General features: G+C 39.0%; 1 protein-coding gene and 1 long non-coding RNA gene across 7 annotated transcripts in view; one reads left to right on the top strand and one right to left on the bottom strand.

Moving 5' to 3' along the window:
* The window catches only part of LOC105499433 (phosphodiesterase 4D), a 1,582,997-nt gene extending 1,559,111 nt beyond the window's left edge, over window positions 1–23,886 (bottom strand). For 3 of the 5 annotated variants that reach the window (XM_024786952.2, XM_071097875.1, XM_011771983.2), the window contains exon 1: window positions 4,209–4,333. The gene's annotated coding sequence lies outside the window, so the exon portion shown is untranslated. Of the gene's footprint in view, window positions 1–4,208; window positions 4,334–23,807 lie in introns of those variants that run through there. The other 2 variants (XM_071097867.1, XM_071097865.1) reach the window with 2 other exon arrangements.
* The window catches only part of LOC105499426 (uncharacterized), a 61,697-nt gene continuing 39,303 nt past the window's right edge, over window positions 4,400–26,793 (top strand). For both annotated transcript variants that reach the window (XR_011624187.1, XR_011624186.1), the window contains exon 1: window positions 4,400–4,690. This is a non-coding gene — a long non-coding RNA (uncharacterized lncRNA). The remainder of the gene's footprint in view (window positions 4,691–26,793) is intronic.

Raw genomic sequence — 26,793 nt, 5'->3', positions numbered from 1 at the left:
CCTTCATGAATTTCTGGGTGAGCTGTGTGAGATAAAAGTGGGAGAGAGTGCATTCCATTTTAATATGTTTTACTTATTGTGATTCCTCTATGATTTCATCTATTTTTTTAAAAGGGTTCAACAGGTGAAATGGGTAACTGCTTTAACCTAACCAATCTTGCTGTTAGGAAATCATCAAACTATAACAGCAGTGAGCTCAAACCACTGAAATGTAGGATGCAGCTATGGACATTATTCCAAAAAGCATAACGATTTTCTGAAGCAGAACCACCTAAAAATTTGGGATTCAAAGCTGCTAATTGATCTTTCAAATCATTCAGAAAGTCATTTTGATCATTTATTGTATCCCTGAGATGAAAAGACCTACTAGGAATAAGCATCGCCTTAAAACCTACAAGATTATTTCCTTAGCAAAATTTAATAATGAGAGTCAAGACAGGAATTTAAAAAAAATCCAAGAACATCTGTCAGTCTAAATTTCCTAACCCACTTTTTCCAGTGAGGAAAATATGTCCTCCAAAACTTCGTCATTGGCAGCTCTAAATGTAGGCTGTGAAGGAATGCTTATCTAACTATTGGCTTAGTGCTATATCTAAGTGGAAAGAAAATTATGGTACAAGCTTAACCAACAAGAACATTCATCCTGTTTGAGGGAAGCCGACATAGCTTAGAAAGTTAGTCAATCTAATCAATAAGAAATATATCTGATACTTTCCATTTTAAAAATTGAAAATTTGAAAAAGTATTCTTATTAATACACTGATAATTGTTGTAATATGTAACATTTATATGGCTATGACACATGGAAGTTTACTAAATATGTTTTCACATACAATGCCACCTTCATTTATCACAGTAAACCTATTGGTATTTTTAATACTCAAGTAATAGATGGATCAGCATTAAAGCTCCAATGGGATCTTCAATGGGAGTTTAAACAAAATGTAAGCTCCAAAAGCCTTCATAACATTAGGATCAAACAGTGAAGATTTTCTTTGCTTCAGAAGTTTTGTCCATTACTGGGAATATGCTTTTAGAAGTAAAGGATCCTAACCTTAGCGTGATAAGCTACAATCACAATAATAGAGTACATGTATAGCACATTACAAATTACATATTACAATGTTCTTTTAACAAGCACTTTCTCATTGTGATGTGGATATTCACCAATCCAGTAAAATATCAGAACATATATCATTATTTTCATTTTACAGACATAGACACTGAGGCTTAGAAAACGTTTCATGGCCTGAGTGTGATCCCATTGACTCCAAGATTAATTCACCAAAATGTTCTGCTTCTTGAAATCAGAAATTAGAGGAGCACAGTTACAGTTAAGTTGGAATCATCGATTGTCTTGAAATTAAATGAAAGCTCCTCCTCCACCAGTGTCTAGTTCCACAAAAGGAGGGACTTAAACAAATGTAAGACATTTAACTCCTTGATGGTGTGCTTTTTCTGTGGGAAGGGGGACATTTGTTTCATTCATTTTGTTCTGTTTTTTTTTTAAACATGCTCAAGGTAGACAGCAACTCTTCTGAAAACACAAAGTAAGAATAATTAAATTCTCAGGCAAGCTGAAGAAATCAAATTAGTCCTATATATAACACAGGAAAAACGCTGGAGGGAAGAGCAAGTTTTTCCAAAAACAAAATTAACCCCAAAAAAAAAAAAAACCCATTGGAAAATGTAATTCAATCAAGAAATAATATTTTTTTTTAATTTGGATTTATGTCTTTGCTTCAGTAGGTAGTGTTAATAGTCTCCAAATGCCAGTGTGTATTCATGAACACTTAGCAAGTTCATGATGTGATACATTCCTTTTTGGATACATCTTTTGTCAAATCCATCTGTCTATGGCAGATATGCATAGTTTTACAGAACCTTATCTGCAAAAGAACTTCCACAGTTAGACAAAAATGGCTTTAGAAAATTGAGAGGAGTGGATAGAAGATCAACTACTGCTGTTTGGGAGATTTTTTTTTTTGCTTTCCCCACCATGCCTTGCCCCCAGCCCACTGTCCACTGGGCACCTGGCACCTCTAGACTCCTTTTCTTAAAGCTCTATTCTTTCACAAGTAACAGATATGACTCTGGCATCTCAGGAAGAACTGAAGAGATGGAGGTCCCAGAGGAAAGAACGGATGCAAGATATAAATAGTCCTAGTATACGCCCACCAGAATTTCCCTGAGCCTTGGTTTTAAACATCCTCTGAATTATATAGGTAGCTGATTAATGTTTGACAATTAAGCATTTTTATGTCATTCATCTCAATAAGCACCCAAGCAAGGTAATGTAAACAATGAAGGTATGAAAAGGTAGAAGGAGATATGAATACTACACCAAGTGGGCCACATGGACCCAAGGAAAAAGAGGAGCTGAGTTGAAGTCAGGAGCAGATTCAGATAGAGCAGCTTCAACTCTACTACTTCTTACTCTTAGATGGGCTCCAAACCACCTTGAGGGATGGGATTATATTTCTTTTATAGATGCACTCCTTTCTCCCACTAATACAGTTAGGAATGTATAGCTAAGAATGAGCCAACCATTACTATTCGTGTCTATGGCTACAGAAACTCAACAAATCAACTCGCTATTCTGGGTCAATAAATGAACCCATTATACTGTTTTTTCACGAAGTAAATGTGTTTCTAAAGGAATGTATTAAAATTACATTTTCAAAAATCTATCTGTTTTGCATATATTTGGTTGATACAGAAAAGGAGTCTATGTTGGCTTCTTTTCTTTCTATAAACTTCATTCATTGGTGTGATCTGAAAGGGGGTAATATTTCAGAAAGCAAAAATATTTTTAACAACAAAACTTTGCATTTCCAGTGTGATCGAAACACGAAATTATGCAAAACACAACTATATATCTCTCCTACTGGTTAAATCATGCCAGTTGTTTAACTAGGTGCAATCAAAAATAAACTACTAATGTTATTTTTATAGGAATTGGTTAGTAATTACCAACTATAACTATTAAAAGTTTATATTTGCCACAGGAGCCTGTGATTTTAAAAACTGTTCAAATGATTTATGCTTGAGCATTATATATAACACAAATATATACATTTGTATCTACAGGTTTAAAGAGGAAAAATAAGACAAAAAGCAACTTGAAAAGCAACCCATTTTTTTTAATGACCTAGCTTTGTGCTGTATTGAGAAAAAGTATAAAAATTATTTGGGAGGAAGAAAAATATTTCTAAGCTCTAATTTCATAGGCAAAAGCCCTATTACTTTTTGTGATAGGCTAGGAGAAATCAATAATGACTTAAAAGCAAAAAGTAAACTGCTCACCTTTACCAGTCTATACTCAGTATTAATTCTATCCTGCGGTATATGCTATAGAAGGTAATGAAATGCTGATGTTTTCTAGTTTTTCACTTCAGTCTGCTCCAGCTTTATCCTAAACCTTGTCAGCAACAGAAGTTACCCTCAGCAACCATACAAACCTAACAACGGCTTCCCTGGGTTAATTTGATCTGCTCCAATCACAAATTCCAATCCACATACTTTCTTCTGTTATGGTTGTGTCTGTATGTGTTTAATGTACTTTTATAAGGCTTTTTACAACAAGCTCATGGTGTTTCATTCAGCCCTCTACCACATAAACAGAACCACTGAAGAGCATGTTTGTTCATATAAAATGTTTCAGTTATTCATAGTGTGTGTCTTCAGCTGGCTGCGGATTACAGTGAACGAAAGCATTGCTGCCATCATTCTACATTTCTCCTTTTCCTGCGCTCTATCTGCTGTGCACCCGTGTCCCCAAAGCATTTATTATAATATTTGATGCTCGCTCTCAGTTTTGGACTGAGATGGTGGGGGTGGGAAACCTTAAAACTTGCCTGACTCAAGTGCTCTCTAAGCCACTGCTTTGATCCCAGCATCCTGCTTTAACCTGCTCCTGTTGGACCTCTGCCACTTTACTGACCCCATAAAACAAACAGAGCTAGCAAATGCATCAAACAGCCTCCTTCAATATGCGGCTTGACTGTGATTCGTGGCACAAAGCTGGAATAACCCTGCCAGGTCTTAGAAGCTTTAAGATTCATCGTTTTGAACTTGATACACATAGTACCGTGCCTTAAAAACGAATCATCTGCTAGTTCAGTATTTTCTACTTACAATCACTCCCTCCCAGGGCATGTAATTAATTTACTGAGCTTAAAAAAAAAAAAAAAATCAGGATTACTCACACAGTCTTGAAGATGCAATGTCATCTATTTAGGACAGAAACATCCAAGGCCGTGTCAGAACTCAATTACGACTACATATGCATTAAGGCAGGAACTGGCAGGCCTCTGGGTACGCCAACTATAGGACTCGTGCTTCTCGTACGCTGGGCTATAATCTATGAAACTGAGCTCCAGAGCCAGCCAATCACTTAGCTCCTCATAACAAGTCTAACTGGCTCTGGAAAGCTGAAAGGGCTGCACTGGAACAACACAGAAGAGATATTCTACACATTAATCTACTTATCTGGAATCACTTTGACTCTAAAGGCCAGAGAAAAATCACAGCTTCCTTGTTGGAGGGGAAAAGGACAGGTGATCTGGGGAAAACGCAGCTACACCTGGAGCAAGGTCTCTTCCCGGCTTTGCAATCCCAACTGTGCCCGCGCTTCAGGACCCGAGTCGTCCCAGAAACCAAAGGGCAGGCACGGCAGCAAACGCCTGAGGTAATTTTCATCTTTCTTTTTATTTTTAGTAGAATAATGCTGACTGAAAGTGATAAGCATAAAGTCGCTGAGGCAACTAGATAAGCTTCGATTTTATTTTACCTTTTCCTATTCTAATCGTGTGCAGGATCATTTCTTATTAAGTCTGAGGAGGGGGAGAATTAATGAACCTGAAATAAACTTGAAACTGAAACGATCATTTGTGGAGGAAAATAGAGGATTTTCCAGAACAGTTTCAGAGCTACCTTCTCAGATGAGCAGGCTTTTCACCCACCCACAGAAAGAAGAGCCAACGGGGCTGAGACGGGAGAGGGATGGGTTTCAGGAGCACAATTAAAAGTTTTTCATATCTTAAAGAAAATAATCTATGTTCACAGAGAAAATTAAGAAGATAAGTTACTGCCCAGTTCCTTTGACCTTTGACACTTAGACCACATAAGAATGTTCCATGGTAGAAGGGTTGGAACAGAGAATCTTAAGAATTCTAAGAGAGAATCAATACTGCTCCCCTGCCCCAGGTTTTTCTTGTTTTCTTTACAATAGTATCCTTATTTCCCATTACATTTTAGTGTTAGTTATACCAATTACTTGTTACACCATGCTTCTACATTTGCAGTTAATAATGGATCTGTAGAAAACATTTTAAAGTCAAAATTATTATAGAGGCAACTAAAATAAGAAAGCAAAAAATATATGAAACTGACATACACATAACCCCAACACCATACCCCTTAGATACTTAATGTACTTAACACAATAACAAATCCTTCCAAATCCTCAGCAAATTGTCTGTTTCTTTAACACATTTTGTAGCAAGTGTAACATTAGCAACAAGAAAATCTTTGGCAATAAACTTGTACATAACTAAATCAGTCCTTATGCTTTCATAGTGACAATAGAATGTACATAATATTTTATTTGTTTTGTTGGACTTACAAGCTCCTAAGGCAAGAAGCTGAGAAGAAAATTTTGCTTTGTTTAGTGGTGAAATATAAACAGTAACAGAAGAGACGTTTATGCACTTTTTGTTGGCTGTAGATAATTGACTGAATTCAACTTGAGATTTGACACCAGAAAGAAAAACATGGCAATAGATAGAAAAAAGAAAAAGTAATCCATTGGCAATTTCCCCCCAGGGTTTGTTCTTTGAATTGTCCAATCTGTGACTAGCCAGGGAAGAATATTTCTGCTCTGTTTAAATAGTTTTTATTTAATTAAACCTTTGTTTATTTGACAGTGCTGCTGCCTTTGGTGACTATGTGAGAATGGAAACTTCTAAGGAAGCCAGGTTGTTAGAATTGTTACCCCCTTTTACTCGAAGATAACATAGATTATCCAGGCTGAGATGGAAAACAAGCCCTTTATTGAATTTTCAACACAGACTCCCTGCTTCTCATCTCCTTAATAAAATTTCATTAAACCCCCCTAGAATTCCGATGTTCAAATCTCCATTTGTTGACAGACAAGGCCAAGAATACTCTAAACTGAGGCATGCAAGTCATTTCATTTGTATTCTTGTCCAAAAATTTCCCATAGGAAGACTTCACCTCCTACAATTCTGAAGAAAACTCTTACTGTCCAAGACAATCACCAGCAACCATCCACAGTCATCTGAGTGGAAACTTTCACAGCTTTTGTACATTCTCTGTGTCAACATACAACTGAGTTACAGACTGTCCCCTGGCTCCCTGACCCTTACAAACACTAAAAGTTTTGTTTGACTCAACTTCAAGCTGCTCATCTGTTAGTAATGTTCACTCCAGAACACATTCATGACGAGAGCTTTCTAAAAGACCAGCACTGCCTTCCCCTCCTATAATCCTAATAATCATGAGAACCTGAAACATGTTACTGGGACTCGAGATTTTTCTGGGGATTGAAAATATTTAGTCCTTGGAGCTGTCACATATCAGGGGCAACCTCACACTGAAACAAAGGAAGTGATGTCCCATTATTATCCACCCTGAGCCACCATAATATGCTGTTTACATTTATTTTCTTCAGCCTGTGCAAAACAAAGCAATGGAAGAGGAAACTAAAAAATATACATACTAGTACCATTATCCTCTTTTGCCTAAAATTACTAATGCACCATGTCAGAGTCTGCTTCCTTCAGACATCATTCTCTATTCATCAGGAATTATAGTAGCAGGTTCTGGCTAAAGAGACTATCTCCTGTCATCACGATCAATTAATGTTTTCTGGTTAATTAGAAAACATCAGCCCTATCTAAGAAGCTCATGGTATACAAGGGTCACCCAAATAGCTAAGTGCAGTCCTGGCTCATAATTACTTCATCTCAACCCCGCAAACAAGAATTAAGATGATCCCAATAAAAGAAAAATTGCTCAGGAAAGTGAACCTTTTTCTGAACCAAGCACTGTCAGCAAATCTCAGGTATTAGAGCAACTATGGTTGACGGAAAAGTGTCTCAAAATCTGGGCCTAGAATGATTTCTAGGTCCATAAGCTAATTGGTCTGGCCTTGCCATTTACATAAGCCAAAGAAAGTCACTCATGAGTAAACTATAGAAAACGTTCAGACCCATCCTGTTAGCATGTCATATCAACTAAGACTGGCAGGGTATTAACTCCATTCCAGGTGACATGGATAAATAGCCCCATTATTTTCACAGGACCAGCCTCTACCTCAGGAAACCCTAGACCTCGGAACCAGTTTCCTGGTAGGGATCTGCTGACAGTTTCAACGCGGACAGGGAGCCTTATAGTGTAAACCGAAAGAAAAATAGGTGCTTTTTAAAATATCAGCAAGAAGGCCTGCCTCACCTTAACAAAGCAAAAAAAAAAAAAAAAAAAAGCTTTAATTCAAATTAAAAATCATGATACTAGAGATGGGAGTCTGTGGTCGCTATAAGGATAAAGCTCACGTTCTTGGTGCAGATAACAAAACACTTTATCTGGACAAATGGACCTCAAATTAAAATTTGCTCTTGGCCCATGGGGGAAATTTTTTGTTGTATTTTGTTGTTGTTGTTGTTGTTGTTGTTGTTGTTGTTTAAATCAGTCTCTCCTAAGGCCATGAATAGGAAATCACACTAATAATGCATGTGACAAAATTCTGAAATATATGACACTTAAAATTAGCATAAACCATCAACCTTTAGTACTCATATATTGTAGTCAAAACTCTTCTAGGTAATGAGACCTGAACAGAAGGATCCATTTCTCTGTGGTCTTGCTCTTTGTCTAAGTTTCTCAAAAACATTAGGATAATGACATATACAAAAACTGGCAATTACATTTAATAAGAAAAATGTGGGGAGTGCATTGTTAATATTTGATGCTAAAACCACGTCTTTGCTTTAAACATGTAAAGCAGTATAACATGGTGGTTGGTAGAAACTCTGGAGTCCAGCCACCTGGGTTCAAATCCCAGCTCTGTCTCTTAATTGTTGGACCTTGAGCAAGCTACTTAACAGCATTATGCCTCAGTTTCCTCCTATATGAAAGGGTGCCACACACAGTAACTACCTCCTAGGCTGGTGTGAAGATGAAATGGGCAAATATGCTTAGAACTGAGCCTATTATATGGTGACTGCTCATTAAAAGAAAACTGTCAGTTAGAAATGGTGGCATGCCCCTTTAATAATCCTAGCACTTTAGAAGGCCAAGGCAGGAGGATCACTTGAATCCAGGAGTTTGAGACCACCCTGGGCAACATAGCAAGACCCCCATCTCTGCAAAAAAGAGAAATAAATAAATAAATAGCTGGGTGTGGTAGCACACACCTGTAATCCCAGGTACTTGGGAGGCCAAGTTGGGAGGATCACTTAAGTCCAGGAGTTGGAGGCTACAGTGAGCTATGGTTGTGCTATTGCACTCCAGCCTTAGTGACAGAGTGAGATCTTGTCTCAAAGAAAAAAATTTAAAAACATAAATCAAAATAAAATAAAATTGTCATTTGTATTAGGATTAAGCTCACTGCAATAAACATATACAATATTGAAAATGAAGGTGAATTCCATGGAATACTATGCAGCCATAAAAAAGGATGAGTTCATGTCCTTTGCAGGGAGATGGATGAAACTGGAAACCATCATTCTCAGCAAACTATCACAAGGACAGAAAACCAGACACTGCATGTTCTCACTCATAGGTGGAAATTGAACAATGAGAACACTTGGACACAGGAAGGGAACATCACACATGAGGGCCTGTCAGTGGGTAGGGAGCTGAGGGAGGGATAGCATTATGAGAAATACCTAATGTGAAAGACGAGTTGATGGGTGTAGCAAACCAACATGGCACATGTATGCCTATGTAACAAGCCTGCACATTGTACACATGTACCCTGTACTGAAAGTATAAAAAAAAAAGGTTTAAAAAAAAGAAGAAAAGAAAAAGAAAATGAAGGTGAATTAATGAACTACCAGATGTGGTGAAATGTGTCTACTAACATCACATATTGCATTTCAACTGATATTTGTAAGTAAGATTTTTCCTTAAGGCCTCTAAGATAACAGCACAGTGAAGTGTGTCGGTCACTATTAATTATCAGTTTTTTGCCTGGTTCTCATTTGACACTTTTAACTCTGCCCTGCATTTTGCTGTGTCATGCAAGGACGCTAACCCAGAACGTGACACAGAAGGGGTAACTGTAGTAGACATGACTCATATGATAATTTGTACAAAGTTTAGACCATTTAAAGATTCCTGCATGAGGGGAAAAAAAAAATGGAAGTCATTAAGCTTCAGTCATGGTAACCAAACCAAAAATGATTTGAAGGAGGAGAAAAAAGAGGGTTACCTATCATGAACAGCTATGCTGATTATCCAAACTACATGAACCATGTGTGGAATTCATGCTGAATTCTCCGCTTAAATATGAGCTAATGTTGAAGCTAATTACATTTTCTCCTCCCATTGATGAGAAATTTCTCAGAGCAAGAGAATATCAACTGAGACTTAGACGTGCTCACTAAGAAGCAGTAGAAGAAAGAACAGAGTCTGCTTGGTGAAGGAATAGCCACTCCAGAGAAGGAGTATGGACTTCTATACACAATCATTCATTCATTCATTCACTACTCATGAGTGATCTTCGTCCTTATCTTCCTCCACTGTCCACTGTCACATAAATACCCACCTGCCGCGCCTACCTGCTTCGTATTCCTGAGAGTCCAGGCTCACACACAGAGTCATGTTTCTGCAAATGCAGCCCCTCTAACTGAACACCCTTCCCCAGCACCCACCATGACCACCAAGAAAAATGAGTGCCTTCACTGGAAACCCCTTCCTAGCCACCCCCTCCCCATGAAAGGTGGTTACTCCCTGCTGAGTAAATTAATGAACCAGTACCATTTACCACATAAATTAGCACTAGAGGACAAATAAACATTGGAAAAATTGAGGGATGTTTTCAGTGTAACAAAAACATGCTGTAAAATTGAAACATAAGGTAATTTCTGCAAGATTAAAATTCCAATAAAATCAAATGTGAGGCTTATTGGACCCACAAACAAACTCTTGACTAAACTTAGGCATCATCTCTGGTCCTTCTCAACAAATGGATAAAGAAATGCAGGGGATCCCAACATAGTCTCTGGAAATGATTGTATATTTGAAAGCTTTGCCTGGGGCCTGGCAAGGAGTTGAATGAGATAAGCTAAGTCTCACTTATTCTAATGATCCTGCTCCTGGCAGAAGAATGCATTGGGGGCGGGGGATATCTCATATTCAGAGGTGGGTAATTACCTCCTCTTCCCCCTCTGCTGGTGCAGCTCCAGAATCCGACATCAAGATTCCCTCCCGGAGCCACTTGTGCCACTGAGCCTCACCACCTGCAGCACTGCTGTAGTCCAGTCCTGTGACTGAGGGGGCAGTTATTCAGCACTGGACATTCACTGAGAAGAAAATGATGGAAGAGGCTGGAGAATTTCAGGAAAACAATGTATTCTGGAGGACAGCCTTCGGAACTGTGACACAGTTTGTCTTTAGAGCATTTCCTCCTCACTTCTGCCCCCAGAATAGTCTCCCTGGGCTCCCCAGCTGCTTCTTTGTGGCCCACAAAGGGGCCTATCCTCCCTCCCATCAACTAAATCTTTTTGTGTGACATCCCCAGAGCAGCAGATTAAACCAGTCCGTGAAAATGTAAGTAAATGTTCCTGCTATCTTCCAAGTGGCATGTCATTTCAATAGGGTCTTTCTAGAACTAAAGCTGAGAACCAGAGAAATAACCACCAGTGAACATTTCAGGCCTCATGAAGCATGACAGCAAAGACAGAAGGCAGGCAGGTCTTCCTGGGTCCTAGGGAATCACACCTGCATATCAGCTACCTTCCCCTCTCAGAAGTGGGCCAGCCCTATTTGCATAGCCCTGGGCCAAGGAAAAGGTCAAGCTCTCCCTTCTCCATGCAGGGTAACCATCACGATTACACAACCTGTGCAACACCTGTAAGTCCCACCTCCATGGCCCCTGTGTCTTCCTCTCTACCTCCAGAGCACAGGCCACCACTAAGCAAGGAAAGAGTTCTCACTTCTTTAACCCTCCCACAATAGAGATAAATGTCACACATAGTGCCTCAAAAACAATTTGGCCATGGAGATACATTTGTACTCACCAGCAACTAAAAGGGACATGAGTTGCTCTATATCTTACAGTCCATGGTACTTTGTCTAACTTTTGTCATGAGAATTTACACACAGAAATCAGAGGAGTGGAAAGAAAGCAGATTACACTGAGTCACATTTGCACTAGGAAATAACACAGTGGCTCTCCAACGTCATGTGCATAAGGATGACCCAAGGCACCTGCTAAAATGGTAGATCCCTTGCTCCCACTACAGGATGCTGATGCCATGGATCTAGAGTAGAGTCTAGGAATCTGCCTTTTCATTGCCCACACCCACCACCACCCATCAATGTTTGTAAAGCCAGTGATCTACGGACCACTCCTTGAGAAACATTGAGACAGTGCATGCAGACTACTTAACAGAAAACCTGGTACAAGTTTTCAATGCTTACTAGCTAGCATCGTTACCAATCAGAATCAATCCCAATTTCAGAGATTCTACTTAGACTTGACCTTTTGCTAAGTGAAAATTGCACATGGGTGCGGAAGTACGGTAGCAAGCCAGGAGTTGTTTTAGTGCAGGAAAAGAAATAAGAAGAGGGATACAGTATGTGTCCTTCTAATAATCCTTTAACCATTAATGAAATCTCTTGAGCCCTAATTATCCCCTATTCCACAGTTTTCAGCAGCTCTGAAAAGATTACACAGGGGTATCTGAAATAATTATCTATGGACCAGAAATTCCCAATGAAAAAACACTCAAAATACTGCCGTTTTTATTTTTCTGCCTCAGATATGAAAAGCAAAACAGGACTATTTGTTTTGTAGAGCAAAGCAGGCCCCAGGTGAACAGCGAGTTTCAGAATGGCTGAGTCCACCAACTTTGGCACAATATCGGAGAAGTGAATCCCAAACCTGACTGGCTGTTATGCTCCTGTGAGTCTTGGCTATTTCCTTTTGCTGCCAATGTGGGCCCTCTGCAGATGGTTGTAGCTGAGTATGTCTACTTACCTCTTGGACTCACTCCTCACCATAAATGGGATGGCCTTTCAGGAAATCTTCTGTTTGCTTTGCATGCTCCTGAGTATAGGACAAAGCGCTGTTGTGTAAGAACATAAATAACAAAAGCTTTGTTCTTCCAAACCAAGAGGGAAACTGTAGATCTATCCAAAATCACTTGGTCTTAAACTGCCTAAGGATGACAGGAATGAAATATTATTTTAGCCTGACCATCAGCATCCGTCTCTCAATCTCCTCTCTTGGCTTCAGAAAACAATGACTCAATATGGCCTTTTTCTGACACACTGCAGCCTTAGGAAAATACTGCTCCACATATTTGGAACTAGAGCTTTCCCTGCATTAAAATAAGTGGAAGTTATTCAAAAGCCCACGTAGCTTTCTCTCTTTGAATCTTGGGCATAGGGACACAGCTGTTTGTACTCATATAATGAAAGAAAAAAGGAAACTGTGTATGACCAAAAAAATCAAAATACATTTTTTACTAGGTGCTTGACATGAATATTATTGCTTGATTCTCACAATAACCTCTAAGAGTTTGGTATTATCTTCATTTTCACCAAGAGTGAGAAAGGTTAACTAATTTTCCCTAAGGACATGGAGTTGATAGGTGTGAGAGGAAATAGTTAAATAGCAAAGGAAGTAAAGGTAGCCCGAAATTCTAACTGTTAACATTTAAATGAACAACCTCCCATATTTCTAGTAATATAACTGTACAGAAACATGATCGTTGTGTTTCATAATCTGTTTTGTACCATTAAGTAATTTTTCACATTAATATATGAAGCTTTACACCATCATTTCTATTGACTATGCAGGATTTCACAGTAGGTATTTATCATAATTTACTATACCAGTTCTCTATGGATAAACATTGAAGTTATTTCTCATTTTCCCCATGAATATGCTTTTGCAGACACACTACATAAATCTATTTTTACATTTGTATAGTTGTCTTCTTAGGATAAGTCCTAGACCCAGAATTTCTGGGCAAGAAGATTATACATTTCACATTTCAGTATGTATCGGCCACCTGCCCTCCCAAAGGTTGTATCAGGTAGTTGTATGAGCATGCCCATTTCCTCAAACTCACAGGCACACCAAGTTCAACCACCCATTCACATTTCTGCCAAAATGATGCAGGGAAATGATAGCATTGTTATCTTTATAATCAGAATACTAATTAGGAGGGTTAGGTGTTAGGCATCTTTTCTTATGTATTGACCACTTGCAATTCTTTTTTTTTTTTTTTTTTTGAGGTAGGATCTTGCTCTGTTGCCCAGGCTGGAGTGCAGTGGTGTGAACATGGTTCACCACAGCCTCAACCTCCCAGTCTCAAGTGATACTCCCACCTCAACCTCCTGAGCAGCTGGGACCACAGGCACATGCCGATAAGCCTGGCTAATTTTTTTATTTTTTGTAGAGACAGAGTCTCACTATGTTGCTCAGGTTGGTCTCAAACCCCTGACCTCATGAGACCCTCCCACCTTGGCCTCCCAAAGTATTAGGATTACAGTGTGAGGCATGGGGCATGCCAGCCACTTATAATTCTTTCAGAAATCAATTAGTCCTATCCTCTTTTCTATCAAAGTCTGACTCCAAAATTAACTTCAAGTGCTTTCTCCCACCCCTATCTGTTTTCTTATTGTCTGAGCTCTGCAAAGCTGATGTGCTAGTATATTACACACTTTGATCTATTGCCAAGAAAACTTTGGCAACATATTGTCAGGGCGATTAGTCAAGTTCTATAACATATGTTCAAAGAAGGAACACTGGATTGGTCTAAAGAATAGAAAGCCATAAACTTCTCCTTGGTTGTCTGCTTCAGAAATAGGTCATCCTCTGACTACCAGCAGTTGTTTATCTGAAAAGAAACAATAATCCATTCAAACTTAAATCTTGTTCTTCCGCACAGAAAGGTTTGGATAATAGAAAAAAGGCAAGAACAGTTTGGAGGAACATACCCAGAACCAGTGACTGGAGAGGAGAAATCACACACACACTTTTCCATGCCCCAGAGTTAGACCACAAAGATTGTGCAGTGACTCAGGTTACAGATGTCTTTGCTCAGATGAAAAAGAGGCCCACAGACATAAAGGAACTTGTCTAAAATCAACCAGCAAACAGCAGTCCACTGACTCCCTGGGCAGAGTCCATTCCACTAGAGGACCCTAGCCAAAGGTGAAGCAGAGCACAAGTTGAGTCCCCAGAGCTTAAAACATTGACTCTCTCTCCAAAAATGCCAGAATTGTGTTAAAAAGGCATTATAAAAAGAATACCCTCACCCTAGTCCCAGAACTTGTGCAAACGGGAGCTGGGCCACGTGGATGGCCAGCATCCTAGCTGCTAAGGTTGAACATGGATCTGACTGGCTGTGGGCAGAGGACTTCAGGGACAATGTTAGGCTGCCCTCTTGTTCCTGTACTCAAGAAAGAATATGATCAAATCCAAACAGCAACACTGAGCTGGTATCCAGCTCTTATGGTATCTAGCTTTTTCTTTATAATATCATTTGTATAATTGCCTTATTTTTTTTAATGTTGTCTGTTCAAATTTAGCCAATTCCAGGCTCTGAGCTAAAGAAAACAAAGCCTGGCCAGGTAGTGGTCCTATCCTCCCATAACGGTTTCTGCCTTAGCCCAGTGGAGACTCAAATGTGACCAAGATCTCTGACAGAAGAACTGTACAAGGGCTACCCTATCCCATCTCACATGCAGAAAAATGCATGAACGAGTGGCCCCACATTCATTCCACCTAGGTGATCAGCCACCCAATGGTATTAGCTCCCTCTCTATAAAACCCTGCGTCATGAAACTCTCACCAAACCCAAACAAAGATTCTATTCTACCCAATACAGATCCTTGATGAAGCCTAGAAAAGCGGCTTCCTCCATATTTTCTCAGTTTGAAAGCATTTTTGTGAACTCTTTAGATATCCACATGGGCCAAACAGAATAAATAGTTCACACTGAGACTTAAAAAACAACTGGATAAGCGTATTTACGAAACTGGCTTAGAACACAACAGTGGTGATTAGTTTGTGCCAGGAGATGTCCATGCATTATGCCATTTAATCTCACAATGACTTTCTAAGGTGCTTCTTTTTACCCACTCTTTATATATAAGGAAACAGGGGAAACAATAAGGAACAGCTTAGTTCTAGACTCAGCTGATTCCTCTACATAATTTCATGAACTTTCATTGAGATGTCAGCAGTTCTTCCAAAAGACCAAGGGAAAAGTCTGCCTTGAATGTTAAATGTGTCATGAAAGTTGATTCCTGGCTGCTTCACAGACTGACTCCCCTCAGCTTTCTCTTTGCGGGGGTTAAAAAAAAAAGCAATCTCATGCTGATGCCTCTCTTTGGAAATGGATATTTTTCACAAGAGAAAATTCTTTCCAAAACTTGGTGCTTATTTTAGGAGAGTTGTGTGGATTCCCAGCCATCTTCACACAGAAAGTCTTATACCTCAGAATCAAGAATAAACTCTTCAAGTAAATTTCAGCAACCCGATTCGTCATTAAAGACTCCAAAAAATAAACAACAAAGAGCCAGACAGGGAGAGTTACACTGCTGGCCCAGACCATTTCTAAATACAAGAATTTGAAGCAGAGGTTTGAAAATTCTTATGCTATATTTTTCTCCTCTCCTTCAGTTCTCCTGTTAGCCCTCTTGGCTTCAGGGGTTTTTACTTGCTGATTCTCAAGGTTGGACTACATTTAATTGGTTTTGTTTCTTGACACATTGACTCAATTTTGATTAGCAAATTTGCTTCTTTTCTTTTCCTCTCCAAATATGATCAAAAAGAAACTAAAACCCAGGCTGGGTGGGGTGACTCATGCCTCTAATCCCAGCACTTTGGGAGGCTGAAACAGGGTAACTTGAGCCCTGGAGTTTGAGATCAGCCTAGGCAACATAGTGAGACCCCATCTCTAGAAAACTAAAAAAAATTAGCTGGGTGTGGTGGCCATAACTGTGGTCCCAGCTACTGGAGAGGCTGAGGAGGGAGCCTCTCCAGTAGCTGAACCCAGAAGGTTGAGGCTGCAGTAAGCTATCCATGATTGTGCCACTGCATCCTAGCCTGGGTGACAGAGGCCCAGTCTCAAAAAAAGAAAAAAAAAAAAAGGAAAAAGAAGAAGACGAAGAAGAAGACGACGACGATGAAGAAGAAGAAGAAGAAAAAGAAGAAGGAGGAGGAGGAGGAAGGAGGAAGGAGGAAGGAGGAAGGAAGAAGGAAAAAGGAAGAAGGACCTGGTCCCAAGGATGGAAGAAATTTCCACTCGAAAATATTTAAGATTTATTTATGATGCATCTTATGTGATACTACATTAGAGAAATAATTCCATGGATTGTCCAAAATGAAATCTGACTCAGTGCTAAATATCTATAAGGAACTCGGTAAATAGATGTTAAGTAATTTATATTCATCAGTATGATAACAATAACAGGCATTTACAAGGAACTTTGCCATTTTCAAAAACACTTTCACGTATGTCATTTTAAATAACTCTCAAAATTTCATGGAGGACTAAGCGGGGACTTGGTGAACATCCACATGAAGTTTATATCCTGGCTTTGCCACTTAGCTGCATGTCCTCAGGCAGCTTACTGAAATAATCTGAGCCTCAGTTTTCTCAGCTGTAAACTGTGAATGACAATTGTTCCTTACAGAGTTGATGAGAGACTTAAAGATAATATGTGCCAAAGACACAGCAAGAACCTGACCCATGGCAGGCATTTGGAAATGGGAATTATTGCTATGATTATAAGACATGCCTTATATAATTAACTCCTCTAACAGCTGAGGCAACTGAGGCTGAAATAGATTAAATCATTCAACCAGTCACTACAGCCACTACGATACCAGAGCTACAGGTTTTCAATCTGCCAAAGGAGAAGAGTTTTCTGTGCTGTTCCAAAACTCAAAATGTGAAGGTAGAATTATTGCCAAAACAGCAGTGTCAATCTCTAAATCTCTAAAATAGTTGATTCATGCTTTTGGAGGGAGCTTATCCCTTCAAAGCGGTAATAAAAGTGTTTTGGGGATCTCTTGTAGCCTCTAGCACATGACAAGCAGAACTTTTTTATCTGTATTTGTTTCAGTTCTAGATTTAATATTAGTTCTCTAACATAGTTGATATGTCTTATTTTCTTAGAATTTCTTTATAATATGTTACTATATTCGGCCTTATAGACAATAATTTTAGATCTGCCTCCTAAGGTCAGGAAATTTTTAGAACCTTACAACAAGGGCAAAATTCACTGGTGCTCTCTGCTGCAAGCCTAACTGAGCTTTCGTGAAATCACTGAACTAAGCTACTGAAGTTGAGTGTCATTCACACATCCATATCTTTTTGATGATGTGGATTGACTATCTGCAGTAAAGATAGCCATACCAGCATCAATATTAACCCTTATGAATAAAAATGGAAGAGAAAGAAAGTGAGGGAATCCACGATACTCCTTTCCCCCCTTACTTAGGAGAAAAGAAGACAAAACATAGACAGAGTATTCTGTCGATACAGTATTCTACCCACTACAAGAACACCAACATTGTCAATGTTTATTTGATACTCTGCTATGTGTGCTGCTTAGCCAATAACTGTTCCAAGCTGTTACTAAGTTCTCCCTCGATTTCTTTATTCTTGGCTATTATTTTCTTTGTCTTACTTTGGTCCCCTTGCTTTTTCATGTCTACATTCCTTTGGTATTCCTTGAATTTATATTCACTCCTTCCTTTATCCCTCTGTCCTTTATTACATGAAAGTGCTTTTAGAAGAATCAAGAATCTATGGAAATGTAAGGTTGTTGTATCATTATTACTTGTATTTTATTATTCATGTCAAGACATTATCGAATGCCTTTTACATGCTCACTATTGTATCTACATTTGTTCCTCCTGTTTTTGTCTTATCTGGTCTTCTACAGGTTTATCAGAATACAGCACATAAATATTAATAATAGAAGCAGAGTTGAAGATCATTCTGTTAACTTTTTTTAAAATCTGAAAGTATCCAGTGAGCCAGGCAACATTTATTAAACACCATCTGCAAATACAATCAGGGTACCAAAATTTCAGAGGAAATTCCAAAGATATGAAAGATGCGTTTCTTGACCTTTGTAAGCCTCAAACCCAGTCAGAATGACAAGTCACATGACAAGCAACTGAACGGGACAGCTGTAAGATGTACAGATAACTAGAGTTCAAACCGAGAGCCAAATTTGAGTCAGCCAAGTGCAGTTGATCACATAACATTTTTCTCAAAGTGAATTTTAAAAGGAAAAGGAAAGATGATAAGTCAAAAGGAATAAGGGCATCCTATCCGACCCATCAATGTTATTAAATCCATTTCAAAGCCTTCTGCAGTCTCCCGGGGACTATTCAATTCTCTGATGACTTTCCCATTTATGTTTTGAATGTATTATCAAAAGCTCCCTTGGAACTTAAGAAAGCTCTAATATGTCTTTATGCATTTTTTTTTTTTGCTTCCATGATCTTGCATATAGCTTTTGTATAACTACAGCCTGCTTCTCTAGTTCTTTCAAGGTTTTTTTTTGTTTGTTTGTTTTGTTTTTTTTAGGTCTTTTTAGGTATACATTTGTAGCATGACATGTGAAAGGCAACGTTTTTTAAAAAGCAGTTCTGTAACATCTGCTGTTTGAGGTAGGTGGTATAGTACAGCAGCTCTTGAGACTATTTCATCCCTCTCCAGTGCACTGTATTGTCCCTCACGTAGTTTCATTCTCTCCACAAAGAAAGATCAGGTTACAAAACAGCCTCCGCTACACTGAAATGGGGAAACTAAAACAAAACCACCTAAGCGCAGTCTGAACTTCAGCAAGCTCCAGGTTGAAGCTGATTGACTTCAGTAAGCTCCAAGCTTAAGTTATAATCATTTCCACCGTCTTTTCCAACAGTCTGCATCTTGTTTTTAAAATTTATTTGACATTAAAATTGATGTAGTAGCTTTTACTTGAAAATTATAATTAATTATGGTTAGGAAAAAAGGGATATTCATTTAAATGAGAAGCCAGATTCCCAATCCCAGAAGAGTTCTGTCTGTTTAATTGATTTCTTCATGCCACGTGGGGTTTAAAGCCAGGTTGCAAATGGGAGAGCTCCCCTAAACATATCTCCCCCAACAAAAGCATAAAATGCCTCATCTGTCTGCATGTAGGTGACATTCATTTTGTTCCAAAATAAAGGATACAATGTCAAAATCAAATATCCAAATAGAATGAACGTAAATCTTACATTTGCTCAAAGGTGTGCTTGATCGATTATTCCTGAAAGCTAGCATTTCTTGTGAATGGGGCTTTGGAGAACTCCCTAGAGGAAGAAAAAGAGACGAAACACTGCAAGACTGCACAGACAGAGCAGAAAAGTTCGACTTTTTCACAATATTTCCAAAGGTCAATGAAGGCAAGGTGCACTGTTAGGACATTAGCATTACTCATTATTCTCCATGCTTGTCAGGACTCTCTCCCTGACATTTTGGCACATTTAGGAGTCTTGTACAATTTGCATGCTTGTTTCCAATCAGACAAATTTAATAAAGTCTCATTTTCACCATATGACTTTGAGTTTTAAACAAATAACACTGGAACAAAGCCTTTTGTCTTGCTGGTTATCCTTTTCTCTACCCAGCTCTGTCTTCTGGATGAGGAAGAAAGAGCTCTCAAACCCAGAAAGCATATCAACGTACATTCTTCTCCACTGCAAAACACTGAGCTGAGCACTCTATATAATACAGCCACGGGAATTTGCACACTGAAAGACGTGTTATTTGCCTGGTTCTTTTCATCATAGGTTTGATTTAGCAGGCAAATTTACAAAATTACAAATTTACAAATTTACAAATTATATCAGTGCTGATGGATACACCCCGAGGCCACTTCAAAGTCAGACCTTAGGTTTATGGAAATGAAACAAGCATAGTACTTCAATTACAAATACCTACTTTACATTCTAATGTACACATACAAATGTTCATCCTATAAATCCTGGCCTTGATTTCTGACTCAATTAGAGGGTCTCCTGATTTGGTCCTTAGCTCCTTCCTTAGGGTGCCATTTTAATTCAGTCTGCATTCACACATATATAAATCGAGATCCATCGTCTTATCTAATACAGGTATCTCTTTGCCAAATGGTAGGCTTTTGGAGAGATTAAAAGTGATGCTGCCTGTCTCTAGCCCAGTCAGGAAGCAGCTGAAAAGCCCACACAGCCAACACAATTTGCATCTTCTTCATCAAAGCTTTCAAAGTACAGATGCCAGCCTGTTGGTACCAGGGTGGATTAGAACATTCCTCTCCTCTGCATACTGTCTGAGATCCAGATGGCAAGCTCTGAAAGGTGGCTGGCTATGCAGAGACAGGCAAACAGGCAGTCAGCATCACTGCAGTGTCTGCTTCTGTAGGGTATGTAGGAAAGGACACAGTTCCTGTTCAGGAAGAACTGGAACATGTATTCACTCACATGTACACACCAACTTGCACATGTATGCACAAACATGAATGCATACGTGCACACATGTGAATACATTCATTCTCATGCATACCTATGTATGCACATATGCACATGTGTTCCTGATATAATGGGAAAATACTTTGGGAAATCTCAAAAAGAATACAAATTTTTTAATTAATGCAAAAGTACTACTGAGGCTCTGAGGTTTGCAAGAGACTATTTCATGAATGCTTCCTCTACCTTACAAAATTAAAAACCAGGATAAAGAAACAAAGGGAAAAGTGGTAAATAGTTGAAAAACAGAATAGCAAAAATTATATTCCCAGCAGAGGAGAAAAAAAGGCTAATGCTGTCAAAGAAAAGCAGACAGAATTTAGTTTTTTTTTTTTATCAGAGAAAGAACAAAAAGGAATGGAAAGCAAGAGAGGCCAGAGTTGCAAAGGAGACTGAGTATGAAGGTTTAAGATGAAATGATACTGTGGGAAGAGAAGGGCTTATAATTGAATTAATGTGAAATAACTGAGACTGCATTTTAACTTTCAGCCAAAATGAGTGATGAGACATTTTAAAATGTAGAAACTAAGAAACAAGGACAGGGCTTCCCTTAAGTAAATCATAGTTCAAGTGGGACAAAATATGGTTTCAATATTTCTTCTGATTATAAAAATATATAGTCATTTAGACAATTTGAAAAATACAAAAAGAAAAAAATAAAAAGGAAAAGAAACACCTGTAGTCCCATTACCGAAAGATAATCTCTGTCAACATGTTATTCTGTTCACACATAAACAAATTGTGATTATGCTATATATGCCATGATTACGTTCACATCATGTCTTGTCATAAACAATTTTTCATAATATTAAGTGAATTTTTTTTTTTTTTTTTTTTTTTTTTTAGATAGAGTCTCGCTCTGTCGCCCAGGCTAGAGTGCAGTGGCACAATCTTGGCTCAACCTCTGCCTCCCAGGTTGAAGCTATTCTCCTGCCTCAGCCTCCTGAGTAGCTGGGACTACAATCACCCACCACTACGCCTGGCTAATTTTTGTGTTTTTAGTAGAGACAAGGTTTTGCCATGTTGGCCAGGCTGGTCTCGAACTCCTGATCTCAGGTGATCCACCCACCTTGGCCTTCCAAAGTGTTGGGATTACAGGCTTGAGCCACCACACCCTGCCTAGGTGATATTTTAAAACTGCAATTGTTAGACACTTTGATTCCTAGTTTTCATATTATGAACAAAAACGCTATAAATATCTTTATACATAATTTCTAATTACTTCCTTTTTCTAATTGCTTTCTTAGAATATATTATTGAAGGACAAATTTGGTATCTGGTGCAAAAAGTACAAAATGTCTTTTTAGAAAATTCATACCAATTTATACTGCCACTGACAATATAGGAAGTTTTGTTTCGCCACATCCTAGCCAACAGTGAGCATTTTATTTATTAAAAAAAAAAAAAATCTTCTGCTAGACTGATAGGGGTACAAAATACAATGTCAAGACACCACCCCAAATAAAGTTTAGTATTTATGGTGTACAGTTAACCTCAGAATATGCACAGAAGTTCTTAGACTTTTTGGAATCATCAACTCCTTTAAGAATCACATGAAAATTTATGAGCTTCTTTCTATAAAAATATTCATATACAGCAAAATAGACCCCTTGGAGCTCATCCTGGAACAACCTCAGAATGACTTATAAACATCTGACCTAAGTGGAAATTCTGGAACATGAGCTCATTTTAAGCCAGGACTCCAATAACTAGTTCGTGCGCATAGAACCTGTATGGTTTAGTGGGAAAGGATTCAGTTTCAGCCATGAGGCTTGGTTTTCAGTTCTAACTCTACATCTAAACATGCTCGGATCCTTGTCACATACTGGGCCTGTAGGATCCCTTCCATCTATAAACCCCCGAAGCTCTAAGATAATGTCAACCTTCACTAGCATGTTGTAGACACCTACTCTGTGGACAATATGTGGTTATTTTCTGTACCTAGGCTGGGTTCCTTGATGTTCAGGACCAGCAAAAACCTTCTTTGACTCTAGTTGATAACTGTTCCAGGAATACAAATTAATGTCAATACTGTTGATCACACACATCTCCTGTCTTCCATGATCAATTGGGAATTCCTTGGGAGCAAAAACCATGTCTAGGTCAACTTTACCTAACTTACTCAACACATTCACCAGTAAACATCTGCTAAAATAAACCAAAACAAAAGAGGATTTTATTTAGAGTTTTGTTTGAAACAGAAGAGAATAGAGCGTCTTCCCAAGTCAAATAAAAGGAGTTCCATTTCACTTGAGTTGACTATAATTCTACAAAATGTCTAAACATGCATATGCATTGACCAACGAAAATGTTTACAGAGTTGATTCTTGTAATTTGTGGCGGTTCTATAAAGTCACTGAGAACACTGAATTAGCAAATACTGAACCATTGCTCCTGGGGAAATGTCAGATCAGGTTTCTGCAAGTTCTGGTCACAATATTTTCATCAACTAATCAATATATAACTTTGTCTTTTGTGTGTTTCTATTTAAAGATACTTTATTTAATATATATTGTTAATTCATTAACACCAAACACCCTGCCAGCAGCTCTATAACTCATGTCTGAACAAAGTTTATCTAACATGCAGATTTCTTTTTTTTCTTTCTTTTTTTTTTTTTTTTTTTTTGAGACACAGTCTTGCTCTGTCACCCAGGCTGGAGTGCAGTGGCATGATTTCGGTTCACTGCAACCTCCGCCTCCCGGGTTCAAGCTATTCTCATGCCTCGGCCTACAGGTGCACACCACCAAGCCCAGCTGACTTTTATATTTTTATTAGAGACGGGGTTGCACCATGTTGGCCAGGCTGGTCTCAAACTCCTGACCTCAAGTGACCCACCTGTCTCGGCCTCCTGAAGTGCTGGGATTACAGGCGTGAGCCAGGGCGCCCGGCCAGATTTCTTCTTATTACAGCCTTCTTGTGCTTAGGAGCACTGGACAGCACTTCAGCACTATGCTTGGAAACCATTTCACATGACAAAATCACCAGCAAAAAGCACAAGAATTCAAAAACACAGCATTAAATGTATCACGGAAGAACACTTACTTACAGCATGAAGGCTGAAACACGATGGCTGAGAATCCCTTGTTCACCCTCAGCTGGAAATACGCATGCGGCGTGGCTTAAATTTTTCACTGTTTCACGCTCATCCACAATGACTGCAGAAGCGCCGCAAGGATTGCTTTCGGGATTACAGATAAATGTTAGCAAGTAGGTGGATTTGCAAACACATAATCTGTGATGATGAAGATTGACTATACACTGATTTTTTTCTCCATTCAACTATTATTAGATCATTTCTCGCACTGGAGTTCCCCCTCCAATGCTAAGATTCCTAGGATTTTTTCTCTCATTTCATGTTTCTTTCCCTTCACCCACCTCTGACTTCACCTTCTGCTTCTTGGCTACGCTTCTGGCCTTGCATGCCCACAGCTTTTGCCTTTTTCTCTCCCAGTTGTGCCTGACCTTTTCTTGCTGTCTTCTTTCATACTCTGTCCTGCTCCACTCCTTTCCTTTTTTTGTACTCAGTCTCTTAGAAGGCTACACTCTTTGGAGATACTTCTTTTAAAATTAGGTTACATTTATTAACATTTATGGGGAATGCTTGGCCCAGTGAGCTTCCCTGGTCCAAGACAGGACCTTTGGGTATGGAGGACGATGAAAGGGAATTAATGGGGTCAGGGCTGGTGCCAGTGGGACCAGTATAAGGGCTGAGGAACCAACCCATAGGTGAAGAAGGAAGAAGAGAAACATCACAGCTAGTTCCAGCACAACAGATCCCATCAGAAGTCAACTCTGAGGAAAGATAAGGAGAGGCCAGGCCTTGAGCTAAGGGGAAGACAAAGTATAGGGAAGGTCCAGGCAATAAATGGCTCTGCAGGAGCCCAGGGAATCAAAAAAGAGCGGCGTAAGAGAACCCTAAGCAACAGCTCCTGGGAGAACAGTGAGACATTCTCTGGCCTCCTATGTGCAACAATCCTCAGCAGCCCATCAGAGGAAGAGAACACAGAAAGGAAGAACCACTTCAGGCTGAAAGACAGGGCAGGAAACCCACAGAGATAGCATTCTGCAAAAGTTTCTCTGTCCTTGGTTTCCATCTCAAGGTTTCTTTCTATACCTAGTCTCCCTACCTTAGAACACTACAATGCCCACTTCTTGCTTTTAAACTAACTCGAATTCATCCTCTACGTCTGGGGAGACTACAGATGAGATGGTGTTTATCTTATATCTTAAAGAATGAATACAATTTTGAGAGGCAAGAAATGGCTAGAAAAACATTTCTAGTTAAAAGAACAGCTGGAAAGGACGTGATAACAATGGAGATTTGCAATTAGTCCCTACGGCCGGAGCATAGGCTGCAGGAAAGGAAACAGGAGGCGATACAGCTGGAAGGGCAAGGGCACAGAGGGCCTTACATCTTAATGAGGCTGAACCGTTTTCCACAGACAATGGCTGTCTATGAATGTGTAAATGACGATGGCATGATTTTGTTTTAGAAAGATAATTTCTGGCAAAACTATAAAGGATAGATTGGAGAGAAATGGGAGGTAAGTGGTAAGCCAGCTACTGTGAAAACCCAGACAAGTGATACTGTGCTGGACTCCAGCATTGACAGCAGAGATGGGGAGAGGCAGACACCTGTGCAGAGGCACAATCATCCTTGGTAACAGCCTTTCATATGCTTGAAATTCCTCCTGCCATGGTAGTTGTTTTGTTTTGTTTTGTTTTGTTTTGTTTTGTTTTGTTTTGTTCGAGACAGAGTTTGCTCTGTCACCCAGGCTGGAGTGGAGTGCAGCGGCGAGATCTCACTACAACCTCCACCTCCCTGATCCAAGCAATTCTCCTGCCTCAGCCTCCCAAGTAGCTGGGATTACAGGTGCCTGCCACCATGCCCAGATAATTTTTGTATTTTTAGTAGAGACAAAATTTTACTAAATTTTGTATTTTTAGTAGAGGGATTTCTCTATGTTGACCTCACTGGTCTTGAACTCCTGACCTCAAGTGATCCTCCCACCTTGGCCTCCCAAAGTGTGGGATTACAGGCATGAGCCACCATGCCCAACCCTGCCATGGTGTTTTAAACACTGCTGTTTAAAACTTTGTTGTTAGAGACTCAATAAATGCTTGTTTAATTAAGAATACAGAATTTATTATATGCTGTTGACTCCCATGTTCACTAAATATACCTATCTTGGTAAACTCTAAAGAATAAAGTAAGTTACTTTAAATTATTTATTTTATAAGAATCATTCTCCTACTGGAATATTATTTGCCAATACAATATATTATTCTATGAACAAACTTAACAGGTAACAACATACCATAGAAATTTAATAATAATAATAATAATAATGGCTGCCATATATGAATATGATACTAACTCATTTCCCACTTCATTTATTCTTAAAACAGCATTGTAACGTAGAAATTATGGACCCCGTGTTACAGATAAGGAAATTAATGCTTAGAAAGTTGGAGTTGTTTTTCCAAGGATACACAACTAGTAAGGAACAGAGCTACTATTCCAGCCCAGGTTTGACTTAATCCAAAATCCATATTCATAATTGTCGCATTATATTGTAGTGCATTTTAGTATAGAAAAAAATATTTTAAAATATCAAATTTTCAAATATCAAAATTTTTAAATATTTTAAAAGTAAAAGCACTAAGTTCATATTTCAAGCACTCTATTAATGCTAAAAGAACTTAATATTGTAGGCCAGGCACAGTAGCTCACGCCTGTAATCCCAGCACTTTGGGAGGCTGAGGCAGGTGGATCGCGAGGTCAGGAGATTGAGACCAGCCTGGCTAACACGGTGAAACCCTGTCTCTACTGAAAATACAAAAAATTAACCGGGCACGGTGGCAGGCACCTGTAGTCCCAGCTACTCGGGAGGCTGAGGCAGGAGAATGACGTGAACCCAGGAGGCGGAGCTTGCAGTGAGCCAAGATCATGCCACTGCACTCCAGCCTGGGTGACAGAGCAAGACTCGAGCTCAAAAAAAAAAAAAAAAAAAAGAAGAAGAAGAAAAGAA

This window comes from Macaca nemestrina, chromosome 6, assembly GCF_043159975.1.
Source record: "Macaca nemestrina isolate mMacNem1 chromosome 6, mMacNem.hap1, whole genome shotgun sequence".
In the NCBI taxonomy this organism is placed as follows: Eukaryota; Metazoa; Chordata; class Mammalia; order Primates; family Cercopithecidae; genus Macaca; species Macaca nemestrina.
Note: the sequence above shows the minus strand (reverse complement) of the source record. Positions and strands in the feature narration are given on the sequence as shown.